The sequence below is a fragment of the Rhamphochromis longiceps genome, linkage group LG9, assembly GCF_057381845.1.
Source record: "Rhamphochromis longiceps isolate RC_006_pf linkage group LG9, R_longiceps_female_GT1.1, whole genome shotgun sequence".
Lineage (NCBI taxonomy): Eukaryota > Metazoa > Chordata > Actinopteri > Cichliformes > Cichlidae > Rhamphochromis > Rhamphochromis longiceps.
The window spans coordinates 30254582-30275364 of NC_140565.1; the positions used below are offsets into that span (position 1 = coordinate 30254582).

At 39.7% G+C, this 20783-nt stretch overlaps 1 protein-coding gene across 1 annotated transcript in view; it reads left to right on the forward strand.

Annotated features, from left to right (window-relative positions):
• Positions 1–668: 668 nt before the first annotated feature.
• The window catches only part of LOC146662517 (cadherin-20-like), a 96584-nt gene continuing 76469 nt past the window's right edge, over positions 669–20783 (forward strand). Inside the window, exon 1 of the mRNA XM_085419201.1 lies at positions 669–985. The gene's annotated coding sequence lies outside the window, so the exon portion shown is untranslated. The remainder of the gene's footprint in view (positions 986–20783) is intronic.

The following is a 20783-nucleotide window of genomic DNA, read 5'->3' on the forward strand; positions in this document are numbered from 1 at the left end:
TGACTCAATACCTTCAATTAAGCCCAATTAGACTTGTTTAAGGACAGTTAATTATTAATCAGCCAAGGGAGAAGCAAATATTTACTTATTCATCATACATATTTCTTGTTTTGTTCATGATTATTTTATGAACCAATTTTCTTATAATGTGGAGTCATGTGTGCTGCATTCTAATGTAACAGGCTGAAGTCTGCTGGGGATGTTCGAGCCGCAATCCTTTAACCAAGCTTCAGACGGTCTGTTGATAAAACCCAGTAAAGAGAAAAGACCACAAAGTTAATAGACTATCACTTCCCCTAAAAAGAACTGATTGTGCTGCTCAGGGGGGTCACATACACAGTGAGAGGGGTTGCAGCCAATGCGAGAACAAAAGAATAAAGTGGGGAAAAGTGAGTGGAGCGAAAGAGTGTATTTTGAGTCCTGCGGGTTAATTCAGTGCCTTTCAGCCTCAATTGCCGTGTCTAAACATTCATGAGCCGTACAGGGATGGATGAAGGGAGAGAGGGAGGGAGAAATGAGGGGAATAGATGGAGCAACAGCACAGCGCTCAGACACAAGAGGGAGAGCTGTGTGTGAGCTCATCCACAGCGCTCTGAGCAGGTAGAGCGAGCACAGGACACAGAGAGAGAGCGTGCAGGAGGAGGAAAGTGAAAGAAGGAGAGAGAAAGGGAGTCTGTCTCCTCACCTGAAGATTACTTTGTCTCACACTTCATTCACCCCGAGTGCTGGAAGGAGCAGCGAGGTAGAAGCTGAGTTCATCAGGAGTTGCCAGCGCTTGCTCTCTGGTCTTTTTCTTTTCTTTTTTTTAAATCCCCTCTTGCCTGGTTTTCCCTGCGCAGGGGGTCAGCTGGACTTTTCTCTGCAAGAAAAAACCCACAGTGGAAAGACTGAGATAGAGAAACCAACACGTCGGGAGGGAAAGTGAGAAAATTGCAGTAAATCCCAGTGTCTGCGAAGGAAAAGAAGTTCAGAGAAGCTCCAAAAGGTAAGGATTTTAATTTATTCCTCTCTTTTCCAAATCGTCTAATAAAAACATAATTATCAGAACAACCTGTAACAAGGTAAGTCAAATCCTTGCATTTTAAGAGCTTGTGCAGAGTGTGTCTTTGTGCAGTGGGTGTGTATTACAGCCATCATTTACGGACTTCGAGGAGAAGCAGCAATGTGCACTTGCGGCGGCAGGAAGTTGACTCAGGAGGATGGGTTAATAATACAAGAAAAAGCAGAGGGACAGCTCGAAGTACAGTGACAGAAACAGGGGAAAAATACATGAGTGTGAAGGAGAGTTGAACTGAACGACTGAGAAAGAGAGAGGGGAATAGGAGGAGGAGGGATAGAGAGGAGTGGCGGGGGCTCGCTGGCAGCCAATTCAGTAACCAAGGCAGCTGACATGAGGGAGAGCCAACAGGGGGACAGTGGGATTTCTATTTTTCACCCTTGCTGAGATACGCCGGGGCTCTGCCAAGTCCCCTGCCTCATCCCCCATGGATAAAGATTCCATTGTGTGCTGCTGTGACTGAATTCATTAAGCATCTACATGTACTCTCCTCTGGCCGCACTACTCTCGTACGCTCCTTCCTCTCTCCAGCTTATACTCACTCTACACGACCGCTCCTCCTCTCTCGCTTTCATTGTAGTCTCAATTGGCCCAGCTCAACTTGTGTTGCATCAACAGTTGTATTTTTTCCCCCAATGCTCTGCAGTGGATGATACTGTGAACACAATTTTGCCAAGAATGACCCCAAAGTTTATTTAAGCCTGGCTTCAGGATGCCACATGGGGTCGCTCAATGTAGGTGGGGGGTGTGGAGTGGGGGGCATGGGAGATTTATTAGATGGCAGCTTGGGAACTTTGCTGGCATTAATAACAAGAGGGGCTGTGAAATCCTGCTAAAACATGAAAGAATGCAACATTACAGTGGCTACCAATTATATCAGTAACACCTTTATACTACAGTGGATCACATAAGTGTGTTTTTGTGTTCCTTGGTCTTATTTAGCTCATGTCCACAAAACTGCTTTTGTTTGCTGTCATCAGTTTTTAGCTTATGTCTCAGGGCAAAAGCACCAAAACGCCACGTGATGAAAATAGCAGATTTACAAGAGCTTATAAATAGATGTAAATGAAAGCTAATGCTGTTCTGTTTTTTTTCTGGGTGTTTGCATTTGCTAACAAACAAATCAGTGTGTTGCTTGCAGCTCGTTTGTGCTGCCCCCAAGTGGACAAAAAGCTTGTTGCTGTAGGTTTCGGTTGGTGTTTTACGTTTTTTGTTACGTTTTGCTCATTTGTGTGGTCAACTCACACACACACAGAAAAAAACAAAACATTATTTGATAACTGACCTAAAGATTGCTATTGGTTGTCAAGTAATTGGTCCGAAAGAAAAAGATGAGTTTGCCTGCCAGCAAGCTCACGCTAAGGCTAACAAGAAGAAATTCATTAAATTTAGAGAAAAGGCAAAACAATGCACTGAATTAAAATTTATCTAATAAAAAATAGTCAATAATTGAGCTCAGAGCTGTTTTATCATCCCAGAATTGTTTATGGCAGCATATACATTGTGGGCTCTTTTTCTGCCAAGCATGCCATTTATTTTCTTCTACGCACTTAGGCTAGTCCCCCGGAGTTTATGTTAATTTCTCAAACTTTTATTCGACCCCATCTCTGACTTTAGGGAATCTTTAATTAGTTTCTAGAAGCAGTGACACTAGTGATTCTTGACAACATTAATTAAAAATTGTTTTTCTTAAAAAAAAGTCACAATTTATTCAAAAGGTCACGCTGAAAATGAAGGTACTGCTTCATTAAAAAGGAGAACGATTGAAGTAAGAGAAAACACAATTCAGATGTTGTTCACTTTTTGTGCATTAGCCTTTCCCTGCCTTTCTCTCCACACTGAAGACCATGTCATCACCCTTTAGGTAAAAGGCTAGTATAGCCTTTATGGGCTCCTTATTGTTTCCAAGTTGTGAGGCGCTTCGCTTGTGGTGAAATCAATAGCCCAGTAAATTCTTAATTGAATGACTGCAGGGCTTGGAGCCTGATGGTGCTTTATGGGCTACCAGAAGGCGCCTTTGAGAACAGACAAAATAACAAGGACCCTGCTGGCATTGTTGTGGTCTGGGAAGCAATGTCATGTCAATCAGCCAGGCCTGGCAGGCAACAGCGGCTGTGGGACGGCGTTAGTGCTTGTACACCTGCCATGTTATGCTTGAGTTGAAGCGGGTGTCACTTTACCTCTAATTAGCTTTTCTTCCTTTGAAATACTTTTTATGGCTCATTTGATCATCACGCAGTACATTTCAGTGCTATTTGACACCGGGGAGCCGTGTCACAGGTACCGCTGCTGTGATCGAAGACAGAAAACCGCCTTTGGGTTTAAAATTTGGAACACGACCAGATATGTTTCGTGCACAGGAAACACCCGTGTGGTATTGTGTGGTGGTGCGGATCCTTTTGTCATCTGTCTGAGCTACGGATGGATTGTCTTGACCTCGGGGCGCTCGCTGCCACTTCAGCAGAAACAAAAGACTACGATGCACACTTTTGGCCAATTTGTTAAATGTCACACTCTTTTAACACTGCAGTTTTTCACCCATCAGTTTGTTAACTAGTTGGGATGAGACAGTTATATGCAATTTTTAATCAAGTCCAAATCTTCAAATATTTTCTTTATTCGGAATAAAAAAGCTGTTTGCTAATTGTTTTTTTATTATCCTCAACAACATCATCATCATCATCATCATCATCATCATCATATTGTAACAAAATAATTCCTCAAATCTGGGATAAATATAGTATTGTATAGTTGATGCATTAAGTAATAGCATGAAAACTGGTATTCTCTGAGCCATTCTTGCTCAATGGCGAAGAGCTCTTTTGGCAGAAGAGCTGCTCTGGTAGTCATAGAGTGCTGAAAAGCTTATTTCATGCGGGTCCTGCGTGAGCCAGTTTCTGCAGCTAGTATCCAGCATTAGTTCTCAGCTCTCTCACTCTCAGCTGCAATCGGCCAGCTAGAACAGGTATGAAAACGGGCAGAGCTCCATTTGCTTCTGGTGTTTATTGCTCATTGCTAGTCGTGCTGAATATCAGGTCATGAACAAAAGCTGCAAACTTCAGAGAAACTCTAGGCAGCAGAGTCTGTCACGACACCTCTCCTTCACATATTTAACACACTCCAGCGATGTGCACTAAGTTGCTGGGTGTTATCTTTGAAAGTGAATATTGCCCGTTTTTGTGGGCTGTTTACTGATCTGAACCCAAAAAAGGGAAAATACTAAAACTATTCATTTAAATGTGTTTTATGTTTTGAACCAAATATCCAGAAACCATAAAATGATGAAAACCGATTTGGTAAATGGTGTTAAAACAAGGCTCTTTACTTCATTCTTTAACGGCAGAAACAATAGAGCTCACACCGGTACATTCAGATTTGATGCTTTAGGATATATTTGCTAACTTTGTGTTCATTGCACTTACCAGTACATAGCCTTATCCATACCAGCCAAGTGCAATAATATGCAAAAACTGGAAATATCCATAGAAAACAGGCTGATGAAAACCAGTTTCATTCAACAACCTCACACCGGCTGCGATTAAAAGAGAACATTTTATAACAAACTGTAGCAAAGAGCAGGACTACTTATGCTTTGGAATTTGCATTTTCTTTACAAAAACAGTCACAATTTACAGTTTAGACCCTGAACTCTAAAGTAGGCAAAGTTTCTCGATATTTTGTGTCCTCGTTAGCTCGATTGGCACCATGTAAGCAAAGAAATTATGTATTTCTTAAGCCACACTGGTGTGCCTTGACGCACCATTGGGAAGCCACTGCATGAGGGGGCACAGCTCAATTGGAGGTCAATCCATAGCAGGTGTAGCATCTTTTATGTAAGGGATATCATGACAGGAATGCAATAGGAGCTTGGTAGCACCCGCAGCATCCATACGACAAACAGCTACATGAATATATGTGTAAAATGTTAATGCTGTATATATAAAGTATACACATATAGCGTGACTACTCAATGGCACACAGGAAAGCCTGACTTATGTGGCAAACATTTATAATAAAACAACCACGATCAATACTGTAATTTACACCACACACACTTTTTTTAAAGCATACCACTCAACAGCACCGTTATCTGGAAAATCAACAATGATCCAATAACAAGCATACCGCAAAGTAAACAAACACGAGACAACAGCAGCTATGCACTGGCTGTTATGAAAGCCCGATTTAATAAATAGCCATCCATGAAATAGTCTCGAGCTCTACTGATTTGTCTCCCGAATATGATTTCTCATTTGTCCGGTCTCATATGTGCTCATTATCCTTTTCCCTTTATTTATAGGGTGAAAATGGCCACCTTCAAAGGTTGAGGCCTTGGTGGTGGATCTATTTACACCAGAGACTCAAGTTTAAGTCTTCAGATTTCACAGATGTTCACACTCCATTTGCATTGGGTTTTTTTTGTTTGTTTGTTTTTTAAAATATATTACAAAATAAAAATATGTCACTTGGTTAACTTTAGGCATTAAAAACTACAGGGTTAGGTTTAATATAGAAAAACTACCGTATTTTCCGCACTATAAGGAGCACTTAAAAGCCTTTAGTTTTCACAAAAATCGACAGTGCACCTTATGAATGAATTCTGGTTGTGCTTATTGACCTCGAACCAATTTCAGGTGGTACACGGCACTCAAAAATCTGTCAAAAACGTTTCAGTACGACTTTGGTAAGCTATGAAGCCGCACTGCTTGATGGATTGTCAGAACATTACGGCTACCGTAGTCAGGAGCCTCGCGGAGTAATCTGGGTCCAAAACTCCGTCTGCTTCAGGTCCCAAAGTCAAACAAACACTGCGGCATCACTGAGAGGTAAAAACTGCCTAAATTCTTTCATCTTTAACAAAATGATCAGTGTTGCTGCTTTACCAGGTGTAACAATTAAGTTTAACATTCAGGCATCCGTGAAAACAGGATTTATTAAATTTGACGGAGTTAGAAGTTAGCAGGAAGTTAGCTCGCTAGTTTCCACCTAAACATGATATAGCATGTTCTGACTGAGAGATTTCTGAAATAATTAAAACGTACAGCTTTGCTATCACTTCCAACATAAATGAAGACAGAAAACTAAACAGCAGTGACGTTTGTAGGGTTACGGAAGTTGGGCTAGCTGGTATATAATGATGTGCTACCTGATCGCTAGCTAACACAGCTTTGTTAGCATAATATAACCAGTGAAGCTGGAGGATGAATGCTAATGCTTGTTTCGCTTAATGCGCCTTATAGTCAAGTGCGCCTTATTGTCTGAACAATACAGTAGTTGGTTGAAAGTCACTAGGGTTGGTTTTGGCACAAAAAATTAGTCGGTTTGGCAATAAAAATGACATGGTTATGTTTAGGCACTGAAACTACCTGGTCAGATTTTGCAATGAAAACTACTTTTGTACAAGAAATTCCTCTGTTTATGCATTACAAGGACGTAGTAGATTTTGCAATTGGAAAAACTTTGCTATTTCTTTACGAAGGTCTTCTTTAAAACCTAACAAAGGTACTTTGGCTGTAATAATGTGGACTAAAAATGGCCCTTTTTTCGCTTCATTGAAAAATCCCAAATCGGCGTTCGGATAGATATTTACAGTTGCACCTAACTAAACCAAAATACAATTTGCACTGTTAAACATCCATCCATCCATTCTTTTCCACTTATCTTTATCAGGGTTGAACCCAGGCTGGAGCCTATCCCAGCGATCACAGGGTGAGAGGCGGGGTACACCTGGTCTGTCGCAAGGCTAACACAGAGAGAGAAACAACTATTTACACTCACATTCACACCATTGGCAATCTAGAATTACCAATATCACTTGACAAACTACATGAAAGTGGTTTTATTCATTGGCTTCTCTGAAATAAGATGTGGATATGTGGTTCTCTTTGATCACTCCACACTCTATGATCACTTCACATCCCCAGAGACTTTGGACAAGTTAAACTTGGTGCTCTTATTCAAGTTAACATTTCCAAGTTCAGTAACTGTCAGCTGACAGGTTGACAGTTGACAAGGTTGTGCTGACGTTGGAAATGTAACTTTGTTGTTGGCTACATGTACTGCTACAGTTTCACAAAGACGTTTTTGTTAGAGTTTCTGCTACAACCAGTTCTGCCCGGGGAGATGCTGTTACTGTTTCAGCCATGATTGCTGGAAGCAGTTGTGCATCTACACCTGCTTATGATTTCAAACAAATAAGCAAAAAAACTTTAGGACCTCTGTTCCTGCACCACATTAGCAGTCAGAACCTGCACATTGCCAGAAGCATCTGTTTAGCGGTTAAAGAAGAGGCACATAGTGAACAAATGGACTCAGGCAGCTAGAAAGTACAACTACAATTTAAACTGTCAGTGCCAACACAGCTAATATAGCTCTGCATCCTTAAAGAACACCTACAGCAAGTAATAAGTCCATTCCCATGGTATTCAGAGTTTTTAAATACAGAAAATATTCTCACTTTCCACCTCAGTGTATATACACTGCTATATTATCCATCGCTTTGTGCCACATGTGTGCACACAGCTGATAGTTTGGTTGTTCATTGGAACAAATTCTTCAATACCTGATCATGCACCAAAAGATGCAGGTTTTCATTTCACTGAGCTGGTCCTGCAGCTCCCTCCAAACTCAGATGGTGAATTATTCCATGCCCTCCTGAGTTAAAGAAAGCAATCATGTTTTTTTTTTCTTTCTTTTTTTTCTGGGACTGACTCTCAGGCAGTGGATCTATTTAAAATGAGAGTTGCTTACAGTAATAGACAGAAACACCTCATCTTGAAAAATTAATTTGAATTGATTCCCCGTAGTCTTTCCCCCCACTGGTCTGACAGGGTTTTGAGAAGGAAATTTTCAATATTCAAGGCCACATGTAAAAATCAATGTCTAAATGAAGCTGATCGGAGATATGAGCTTTCTCTCTCAGTGGTCCTCACTGGAGCCAGGAGGGAAAACTGAGCACATAAACTTTCCTTAACTGTTACATTGTAGAGCCCGTAGAGCTGTTTTCACAGAGTGCTTGATAGATATTAATCAAACATTTGAGCATTTGTGAACCATATCCAAAGCCCACATATTTAATTCAATTCAGTTCAGTTTTAATTATATAGCACCAAATCATAACAGCAGTGCCTCAAGGTGCTTTATATTAAGTTAGAGACCCTACAGTAATATGTGATGTTCAGTATGTGTGTTTCTGGCTTTAGCTAATATTAGTTGATATTAGTTAACAGTGTTGGTCAAGTTACTTGAAAAAGGTAATCAGTAACTAATTACTGATTACTTGCCCCAAAAAGTAATCCCTTTACTTTACTGGTTACTTATTTTCAAAAGTAATTAATTACTTAGTTACTTAGTTACTTTTTTAAAACGTGATTTACAACCTGAATAGGTAATAAAGCGATAGATCTTTCAGCCCAGTTCTACTTTTTCTGCCTAATCCATCATATAAAATGGAATCAAATGGAAAAGTATCATTTTAAAACTTGTTTTATTAGTTTTAATCTTTTAACTTTATGCATCAAGCAAAAATTAAATTGGATTACTGCCCATCTCTGTTAATATTAAATATGCATGTTTCTAACATTAGCTAAGTTTTGCTAATGATAGTCAAAATGTTTCTGGCAAAATGAACATAACGAAGAAGGGCAATCACTCAAAGTACACCTGACAGAATTGTAATTTAAATGGTGATTTTTGAAATAAAACAAAATGTGAGTAAAAAGAATCTCAACTTCTCAGCTTCTATGTCTATATTTTTATCAGTTCATTCTAATGATGTCTTCTGGAAAACAACATTTTGAGTGGTATTCAGGGTACTACAAATCCCTATGAAAATCCCTATGCAGCTTCCTTTTACCTTTAATTTCAAGGTGAGTGGCAGAATTGGGAAGATAATCATAATATTTCTAAGTCTAGTTAGAAAAACACTGGTGGGGGTTTCAGGCTTAGATCATGGAGTTTACAACACAGGCTGGTTTATGAAGAGCTCTCACAAGGGATAAGAGTCAACAGGATGATGTCAGACTGGCTTACTAATGCCAATAGAGGATTTGAGGAGACCATCACCACAATGAAATTTCACAAGTGTAATTCATGCAACAGGAAATGTGTTCACTGTAAACCTGTTCAAACATCCTATCTGCTCAGTTATCACACTCTGGATTAGATCATCAGGAAACAAATAAAACACCTAAACTATAATCTACAATTTCATCAAAAGCAAACATCCCCTATTTAATTTTTTAACAATCCATCTTACAGGCATAGGGAAAAAATAAACAGCCAGTCGACCTTCAGAGAGGGCCAGAATGATCATCGCATTGCTTTAGGAACATAGTTCGACCTTGGTCCTGGCAGACAGTGATTACATTTTATTGGCCCCGAAAAAAGGAGCCCGATACTCACCAATGTACTCTGGCTGAATAAAATGGAGTGAGATGGCGAATGAATTATAGTCTCTGGAGTTGGTGTGCTCCAGTCAAATTTTTCTCATAGCAGTGGAGGGGATGAGCTACCATAAATCTGACCCAGACATCCATTAGGTTTCTGTACTCTGCAGTTCTCAGCATGGTGCTACTCTCTGTGAATTTCTGGTGCATTTTTCCCATACATGCAGTACGTAGTGTGCTCATATGGCTGTGCTCATTTTGCTAATGAATTACTTGAATTGTTCGTTGACCACTTTTTGGATTCAATCCATAGACTCATTTTTACAGAGAGAGAGACTAAAGTAAAAGGAATCCAAGGACACTTGGATAATTTTCAAACACAGACCCGTAGAAGACTAAATGCTAACCAGAGTTAGAGCGAGATCTCTAACACTACAAACAGCATGATGCACCACCAATTAGCCAGCATTTGAAAATAGTAACTATTTACTGTGATTTGACACACAGCATGATCAAAACTGATCTAGTCTATTAAAAAAAAAAAAAAAAAAAAAAGCAGGGGCATGTTTCACCAAAAAGCAGCAAGAGCAAATTCCTGCTCCTATCATAATGCTTCATTTCTCCAAAATGATTTAAAATGTACTAAAATGTACTGCAATACATGCAATACATTCGAACTTTCAAACATTCACTCAATATGATTTGGATTTTATCAAAAATACATTTAGATGCTGTGTGTATAATTTCCAATGGACTTTTAAAAGCAGGAGCTAAAAATTTCTAGATGACTTGGAGTAATAACCATAAAATAATGGCTTGGGTTTATACCAACTACTGAATGCCTGGCAACCTTGGGGTTAAACTGATCACCCACAAGATATGTTATTTATTTAAGAGTTATTTTTCTATATAGAGAACAAAACACAATAAAGATGTCAACCACAAACATAAAAAATTATGTAGCTTCCAGAGTGAATTCCTTAACCTAAAGGGTTAGAGAGCTGTGATTCTACAGAAACGTGATACTAAATCACATATCTAATTTAGTGAATACATAAATGTTTGTTGTATAACTGGAGATACCAAATTGCATTCACATTGTATTTTTAGCAAAAATTCTGTAAAAGTTCACAAGTTATTAGTGTGCTTTGAGTTGATATAGACGCCCAAAACTACTGAAGTCTTTCTTGGCTCATGGGTGAACTTTTCATTAAACACGAGAGGCAATAAAAAGAAGATTTATTTTCTGAGATACATTGTGCTGCAACTGAAGCTGTTTTCACCTTCTTTTCATGTCCAAGCTTGATGTGAAACTTGTTACTACAGTCCTAAGCATGAGAACATTTCTTTTTGCCCGTCATCTGTTCTCAACTTCACACGTGTGTGTGTGTGTGTGTGTGTGTGTGTGTGTGTGTGTGTGTGTGTGTGTGTGTGTGTGTGTGTGTGTATTTGAATCAGCGCCGATTGCTCATGAAATACGACCTCTGGAAAAGTTTCCTGTCCGCATTCTCCTCTTTGAACTCCAATCCATTATCTCCAGGTATCAAATCCATCCCAACAGGTGTAGTGTGGTAAATGATACGGGCTTGTGGCAGCTTGCCACAGATGCAAGGATGAAAGAGAGGATCAGGTGTCCGGTGTTGGATGCTCACAAGCACACATATACACAAGCATACCGTACACATTTCACAGGGCCCCTATATTGCATTTATCACCCGCATCATCTGTAGTTGTGAGACAAGCGTGTTTTCTTTTTTCTGCAGAATATGTACTCAAGGCTTAAAGATATATATTGTGTTGTATGATAGTTTGCTCTCTGATTGGCTAGAAAGCTTTTATCTGAACTTTCCTCGAACATTGTTTTTCCTTCATATCCCGAAGCTTCCGATCGATACAGCAAGGACCATGCAGACAAAGTCAGAAAACTAGACGCTCACATGTGTTTCTTTCCTGCTGTTTGCAAAGACGAGCTACTTGTTTGAGGTAGAACAATAAATCACTGGAAGTGAAATAGTTGTAGTTCATGCACTCTTCCCAAACTCTGCTATAGCAAATAATATCTGATCACAGTGTTGATCTGTAAGCAGCCCTCAGATATGTAGTCTGAAATTCTCCTGGCTGTGTCTCGTTAAAGCAATAGCTTTTGGGCTTTTAAGCTTTAATACATTTTTTAAAACACGGTGTATTAAATGCAGGCATCTAGCTGGTGAATGTAGTCAAGCATTTAGCAGACAAAGAGACAGATTATTTTTTTTATTTTAAGCCTCTAAATGCACAGCAGAAGACTTCTTTACATCCAGGTCCAGCTAAAATGGTAAGAAAAGATTTACAGAACAGTCCGTAAGAGGTCTGGGAGTCACTGTTAGGCATCATTTGAAGGTGAGACCTCCAACCTTCAATGTTTGTTGGAGGTCTTATTTTAAAAAGCCATGAATCTGAGGAAAAAGTTCCAACTAGAAGTAATAAAATAGTATTTTAACCCTTTCCTTGTAATTTAAGAGAAACAATTTCTCTTGTCTTCTAATCTCTGCCTTACTAGAGCTGCCTTTAAAAAACCTGGAACCTGTTCTTATGGTTGTCAGACAATTATTGATCATCATTAAGGGTATAGGGGAGGTTGTCTAGTCTTTTTGAAAGAAAGAGTCAAATATTGCTGAACTCATTTGCACACGGCTAAATAAATGTTGATTCATTTTATGTAACAGGTGTTCTGACTGTACAACCAAGGGTCATTCTAATAATGATTTATAGCGTAGACAAAACAGGGGTCAGTTACATCTTCATGTGTTTTTGCTGGCATTGAAAAATTACATTAGATTTTATTTTACAGAGTGTATAGGTTGCAGTCTCTTTCATCTATAAAAGGTTGCTTCAGCTCATCGAGGTTTTTCGGTATTAATTTATGCACAGCTCCTTTAGGTCCCACCACAGTATTTCAGTTAAGTTTTCAGTTTATTAAGAACCTTGACTGAACCACTGCGCCACCCTTATTCTTTACTATTTCTGCCATTATGTTGAAGCTTGCCAATGGGCTTGGGATCACTGTCTGGTTGCATGGCAAAGTTTAAGCTGTTAGCCAGATGTCCTTACATTTGATCCTGTATGACTTCATGGTCAACTTAGTGAGTGCAATGTCCTATGGCTGCAAAACAAGCCCAAGAAATCACCCATCCACCAATTTACCCAACAGTTCGTATGTGGTGTTTGTGCTGATTTACTCTGTTTGGTTTTCTCCAACCATGTTGCTGTGCACTATAGCCAAACATCTCCACTCTGGTCTTGTCTGTCCAAAGTGCATTGCTAGAGAAGTCTTGTGGTTTGTTCAGAATCAACTTTGCAAACCTAAGATGTGCTGCCATGTTCGTTCTCCCAGAAAGAATATGGCAGAGAGGACGCGTTCTCCTGGCAACCCAAACAACTTCTAATTGTGCTGTCATGAACTTTAGCTTTTCACAAGCTAACTGAGGCCTGTAAAATCTGAGATGTTGCTTTTGGTTTTTTACAGTTTCTCAGTGCATTGCAACCTCTGACCTTGGGTTGAATTTGCTGGAACATCCACTGCTAGTAACCCTGTGGTGTTAGCACACACCTGAATGCTTCAGACCTGTAAACTGTGAAAGCTTCTGATCTCACATAGGCCTTCACGTTTGTTGATGATCAGTTAATCAGGTATATTTGATTAGCAGCACCTGGCTGCTACTTACCCTCTTAAATCCTGTGGAAGCATTAAGTGTGTACTTTACAGGTTTTTCACACTGCATCCACATTTTGCCTTAGTTTATGTTAAACAAACAGTGACATGGTGTAATATGTCAAGTTGTTGCTCATCTCATTTTAAGATCTGCTGTGGAGATTATTTTTTTTATTATATTCTGATACGTAAAACCTTAGAACCAAAAGAGAGTGTACTTTCTTTTTCAAATGTACTTTATAAGCTGGTGCAATGTAAATGTTATGTTTGAGGCTGGCTGCCGAGCTTCAAATGAATTAGTTATAGCTCATTTATGCACCTCAGTTCGGCAGCTACATGGAGATTTTTTGGCATCAATAGGTCCCACCAGGTTCAAGAGGTGATTGTCATTCTGCCTCTGTCCTGTCCTCCATATCCCATCTTCCATTTAATTTAGCTCCTCATCTTTTTAATGCAGCCTGGGGAACATGCCAGAATGATCTATGGGATAATCTGCCATTGCATTTAGCTGTCGAGTTTCCAGAAACTGTGCTTCACATATGTAAACAAACCAGGGTGATTAGGTCCGCTGGCAAGTTGTCCCTTATGGACATCCCTAATTCAGCCAGCAAAATGGCTGTTCCAGGCTGTTAATTTCTTTATTTACTTTCAGTCTCACTCTACGCACCAACACGGATGAGCCGTTTGATCTCACTCCACTCAAGTTAAAAAAAAAATCCCTACCCCTGAACCGCAGGCACACCGCTCCCCTGAAATCACTTCAACACCCATCCCCTCCCTCTCCCTCCTTCCCTCCTCCTGGTATCATTATTCTTCCCTTTGAAATCACATTACCTGTGTTCTCTTTGTGAGCTGAGGAGTGTATGCTAGTAGATGAGACAGAATGGAAAATGTAGAGGAGGAGTGAAGTGAGGAAATAACCACAGCTTGAGTTTTATATCACCCGTCTACAGGAATTCCCAGTCAAGTGGGTGGATCAGTTTCTCGTCTTCTTTTATTCAGGGTCTCATATGTCTCCTGAGGAGACTTATGTCTCGTGTGGTTGCCATGAAATCAAAAGTAAAGGAGAACTCTTTAACATTTCCCAGGAAGCATGGTTTTGATGTCTCACGGGTCAAAAATGTCTAGACATCTAGATTACATCTGGCCCGAATTCAGTTCAAAAGTGGATGTTTGGGGGTTGTTTTTAATACAGTATATATTGAATATATCAATATTTAACGGAAACATCACTTTGTTTTCATTACATGAAATCACCTTATGTAGTCGACATTGCTATCATGGCAGTGAACAGCTGCCTATTCAATCAGACACAACATTAGCAACATTATCATTAAGCTCACTGATTTTCTGCCATTTTAGTGGTAATTTTGGACATTTACTGGTTTAATTTTTAGTCAGTGAAAAAGCTGGTATACACAACACTGTACACCTGACATAGAAGATTAAGAAACTTTTATGCCAGATACAAACCTTACAACATACCCGGGCTTTGTTACATACACCTATCTAATCAGCCAACCACATGGCAGGAATTTAGTACATGAAGGCATGTACACGTGGTCGAGATCACCTCCTGAATTCCCACCTGAACACTGAAATGGAGATGAATGGCGATTTAGGTGAGTTTAATGTGGCATGGTCGTTGGTGCCATGGCTGGTCTTTTTCATAAACTGCTGATCTACTGGGTTTTACCCAAAGAACCATCTCCAGGGTTTATGAGAAAACGTGCACTGAGCTACAGTTCTGCAGGTGAAAATGCCTTGTTGATGCAAGCAGTCGTGACAGAGCACCCAGATTGCATTAAGCTGATAGGAAGCAAACTCAAATAACGCTCGTTACAACCAACGTATGCAGAAGAGCATATCTGAATGCAAAATACGAACTTTGAAGCAGATGGACCAAAGCTACAGAAGACGACAATAAGTGCGACTGCTGTCAGCTAAGAACAGGACACAGGGGCTACAATTCACACGAAAATTAGACAACAGAAGATTGTAAAACTGTTGCCTAGTCGGATGAGTCTTGATTTCTGCTGCAACGTTTACATGGAAGGGTCAGAATTTGGTATAAACAACATAAAAAGCATGGATCCCTCCTGCCTGATATCAGTCAGTGTTTCAAACTAGTGGTGGTGATGTGCTGATGCAGTCGTGTGGGAGATATTTTTTTGGCATCACTTTGGGCCCCTTAGTACCAACTGAGCCAATGCTGATTTTTATAATAATATTAATAAAAAATAATAATAATATTGGATGTAATTACTTTGTACACTTTCAAGGACAGAAGCACAGTGGTTTGGCATCCATTGTTCAGTGAAAAACTCTCATGGCCGTATGTTTGAGTAAGCGTCTGTCTTGTACAACAACCTACAACCACTTCATCAAGTGGAACCAGGATCCATGTTTGCAGTCTCTTCAGTTCTTAAGTCCTACCTTTAAATATTTGAAGAACCAGACGCAAATTAAGAACAAGGAGATGAGAGGCTTTGCGGTGCACATGCAAGAATAGGACAGCATTCATAATGAATGTGCTTCGGCTCCCGCTCTTGATTTATTTCAAGGCGAACGAGCACGGCAAGTGAATAAACTTGTTTCACACGTTTAACATGCAATGTGAATAGCAATTATTTTTCCTGATCTGGAAATGCAAGGAGTGATGGTTATTTAAAAAAGAAGAATTAAACATTTCATTTGTCAGTGAAGAGTTCAGTAGATTCCAGGTGTGCAGTCTACTATAGTATTTTTGAACTCTTAGCCACTTTCCCCCTCTTCCTGCAGAGTATGTCAACTTGAGTTTGTCATTTCTGACATTTCCCAGAATATGTTTTTGAAAAGTGCCAGACAGCATGCTGCATGCAGTCGGGGGTTACAGTCAGGAAAAAAATGGGAGTCGTGTAGTGCGTCCATGTCTTGTAGCTGTATGGCACCATGGTCTGCTGAACCCACTGTTGTTTGAGAAATTGGTCTGTGTCTTACAATAGATTTTTCTCCGTATGATGCTTCAAATGGCTGGGGTATTTTACAGATCACAACCCATTTATTTGGAGAATATATGTTAAAAAAAAAAAGAATACAGCATCACAGATTTTAGGATGGACTTTTCCTGTGGATAACAACATGTCTTTTCAGAGATTAGACATGGAATTATCTGCCTGGCATGCTGGTTACATTTTTCAATCTCCGGTGGTCAAACCAACCAAAAACTAAAACAATAATAATAATAATTTCCCCCTTTTTGTGTTTGTTTTGTGATGGGAATTGAACGTGTCTATAATCATGAGAGAGCTGCTATTTTGAAAAGCAGCTCGCAGCCTTCAGAGACGTGTTTTATTGGCTCGGTGGACGCCCTAATCTGTCATTTCACCGACAACAGCTTTACACATTTGGCGTCGCTGGATGGATTTAATGTTTATTTGAGCCCCTGAAGTAAATTACTTCTCAAGGTTTATTTCCTTCTCCAACAATTACCCAGCTTCGTATGCAACATTTTCTTTGATTGCACTGCAGCTCTGAAACTGTAATCTGCAACTGTACATGATGATCTGTATTCAAAAACACAAGGAATAGAGTGTGTGTGAAAGAGAGAGACTGCAAAATGTGCCAAGAAAAAGTGAGGAACGTTAAGATGGTGTGAGTCAGGAAGAGACAGCAAGACAGAGACAGACATATGTAAACAAAGCAAGCAGAGAAAAAGCGAGGTGGACGCCTGCTGAGTGTTGGACTGTGGAATTGTCTCCTCAGCTGCTGGCTAAGTCTGTCATCTGTTCAATAGTTGACTCAACATCTGGTGAATCCTGCATAAATACAGCTCTCTGAGCCACCGACAGAGAGGCAGCGAAGGATATTTAAAAGCTTATACACTCGACTGGGTGTTGTAAAGCACCTACACAGAACAGCAGAAGCCAATGATGGAGTATTTTCAGTGCATCATAGTCAATTCTGGTGGAAGTAATGCATTATAAAGCTGTAATCTCATTACTCCTTTCTGTAACACAGTAATGCAGGATATTAAAGCTCTAATTTTAGTTATCACATTACACTTACTGATCCTATCGACAGGTCGTGACTCAAATTACACCCACAGCATTGTAAATAATTGTGAAATATCATACCTGTTTAAGTCTTATTCGTTTATGGGAGTCTTTGTTCTCGCCCCTGCATTACAACAAGGAGCACAGAAGTAGAGGATACATGCAGGAAAAATGAGAGGCTAATAGCCAGAGAAACAGATTTAACTTTGTTTTATTGGCTCAATGTGCATTTTGCAGGACTTAAGGACGCTAAATGAGTGAGTGGAGCTTAATGACTTTTTCCGGCTCCTGGTTCATCTGAGATCCAAGTCTGTTTTAATCCTGGGTTTATTTGTTGAGTTTAAACCATGGATGCTTAGAAACGATGGACAAAGATATCGTAGCATGATCTGGCATAGCAGTTTCACCAGTGAAGGCAGTTCTGACTGAACGTCTTCTTGTTTGTCATCTTTTTTGACACTAATGGGGACAAAATTTTGAAGCAAAGAAAATCATGTTATATCCAATTAGATGTGAGACTAGCAAGCATTACTGTAAACTGTTTTCCAAGGTCACATATCAACAGAATATGAATGGAAATTGAAACAGGACAGTTTTCCCACAGACTTCCACAGCACTGTGCAGAAGTCTTGAGTCACACCTCATTTCTTTAAATTTTGTTTCGTGGTCTTAAGCTACAGTTTTTGAGGTTTTCTGAAGGTCTTTCAAAGTTTTTCTTGGGACATTAAAGGACCCGTCCCGTCTCAGCAACAAACTGTCCCAACTTCTGCAACAGCCAGAAGGTTCCGCACCATCCAGGCTAAAACAAAGAGGCTCAAGAGGAGCTTCTACCCTCAGGCCATCCGAGCCCTAAACTAAAACATGTTTTAGGGCTCAAAACATTTGTACATAATTCACTTACTGTATATAATGTTCTCTTTTTTGCAGAGTCGAGGAGCATTTCAGGACAGATTTCACTGCGTGTTGTACTCGTATAACTATGCATGTGACAAATAAAGAATCTTGAATCTTTTAACCCAGAACAGACAAGCAAGGAAACCAATTCCAAATTCTCTAGTGAGCTTGACAAAGAAGGCAGCTGGACTTTTTTAGGTTTGTGAAGTTCTTTCACAAAATATAAGAAATCAAATTCACTTAACCTGCATTCTCTTTAATTAATGCATTCAGGTTTAAGGCCCAACCCATCATCCTATATGGGATATAGCCACCCATTGGCTTGTCCCTACAAAGCAGAACACCAAACAAATGTTTTATGCCATCTTGGCATTGTGAAATCCAATGCAATAAGCAAGGAGTGAATCAGATTGAGAAACACTGCAGGGGAACACTGCAGACCCTTTGGCTAACAACCTAACAGTCAAGAGTCATAAGCCTTTTAGCAATTACAATCCACACCACAGTTATTTTGACCTGAAAGTAGTGTTCACAGAGATCACAGAAGAAGAGATGGCAGGGCCATTTCCTTACAGACGTCTGTATAACTGTAAGTTTTTGGCAACCAAGCCCTTTCAGCTTGCAAGCAGGAAGCTTCAGCAGGCTTTAACAGCTTTCAACCATCACATTATAATTTATCTAGGAATTGCACTCTTCAGTTAATAATTACTTTTTTGTTTGATAAAAGGGTGGCCAATAAATCTGGAGCCAAAGTGAAATCAAAACAATCCACAAATTCGCACTTTAAGTGAGCGAGCAGGCTGTGTTTCATTCAGCCATCAGGGCCATCCTCAATGCATTAGGCTGTCATTCTATTTCTGGGCAGTGGGTAGAGAGAGATGTCCTATATCAGCGCCTGTTCAGGCTGGCTTTATGGGAGACCTCCTCCTCTTGCAGTTCAAGTCAATTGTCAACATGATTTATGGAGATGTGAGCTATCTCTAGACTGGCTCCTCAATCTTCCCCCTGACGAATTGGTACCATTGGCCCATGCAACTGCCGTTTGTTTTCCTCACTGGCCAATTTTCATCCAAGCTGACAAATTAAATCTGCCATGTTTTTGAGGAAGCTATTTTCCCCTCCCTCCTCCCGTTTTCCATATATGACCTGCTCCACAATTACCAGAGATATGAGATTGACACCAGCGTATAAACTTTCCAGAGCAGTTTAGGAGTCTAACATGAGTAATATCCGCACTTTTAATGGAGGTATAGTGTCATAACGTTTAATGGGAAGGAACGTGGCTAGGATGACATGCATCTCTCAAAGACACGCACCACTTATTGTCCCAATCATCTCATATGGCTCACCAACACCAGTACTGCCTGATTAATGCGACTGGCTTTTATGAGCAGGATAAAAGGCTCTGCATATTACCCAGGCAATTATAATACCTGGGAAAGTCTACTAAAAACAATGGAAAGCTCATGCAATCAACTAAGTGACAGTAACTTTTTAAAAAGTTTGGCTATTTAAGTTTATAATTGACTCCTCTCCACGACCACTAAAAAGGAAATGAGAGTCCAGTGAGCAATCAGCCATATCTTTATCCTGAACCTTTGTTGCCCTGCTCTGCCCTGACCTGCCTGCAGATTAAGGGAAATTAACAGCCAGTGGCAAGGTGGCTGAAAGGTTGGAGAGAGCTGAAAAGCCAGCAGGTTTGACCCCTGCATCTACAGCCAATGAGAGTCCCCAAAAGTAAATGTCAATATTGCTAAGAGGTTTTAATCCAGACCCAAGTAAACAACATGCTACTCAGTAGTTTAGTAGTGTAAGGGTATGTTCTCAATAGTGTAGCTACAAAACCATGTGGCATTTGTGTGGCTTAAGGGGATCATAACGGTATTCATCCAACATTTTTCTCTAAGTTTGTAGTTTCATGGTGGCACTGTACTGTATGTAAATATTCATGTGATCACGGTGACATCACCTGTTAGTAAAGCCCCTTTGGTTACCTTTGAGGTATCTTGAAACAGATGAATACCGCTCTAAGCCTAGGCCGACCCTAAAACACATCTTGTTTATTGTCCTTTTTGAATCTAAATTTGACCATAGCTTATAAAATAGACATCTTGTTATGTTTAACAAGTAGCTAAAGTTTCCATAGACTTCCATTTTACCAGTTGTGAAACTAGAGCAGTCGACGTATTCTTCTATATCGTTTTCAATGGTGAATCCACAGATTATCCACTGGTTTGTGAAGTCTTTGCTGTTTTGAAACCAGATATGATGATCTGTCACTTCTGACTGGCTAAAGCCTTGTCAGTCACGAATCTTGAGCCAATGAGGATACCAGGAATAGTCCTATTTTCTGAAACTTGAAATTACCAAAATTAGTAAATTGCACTTATTTCTTCCAAAATGAGACACTGGGGCAATAAACTCAACAGGAAATGTTTACAGAGGTCAAGTCTGAAGACATGCTTAAGTATTTTTGCAATCACAATTTAAAAGAATGCAGGGTTCAGGCTATTCTGCATTGGCTTCACTTTTCAAAAAGTTTACACATGAGGTGTTTGGAAAAGTAACCAACTGATCCAATCAAAATCAGGCAGTATGGATCTATGACTCGTATATAACATTTAACAAATATTAGGAAATTGTTTTGTGTGTCTGAAAGAAAAATATATCAGCCAGTATATCAGTTTTTTTTTAAAATAACCGTATATATGTTTCAAAAG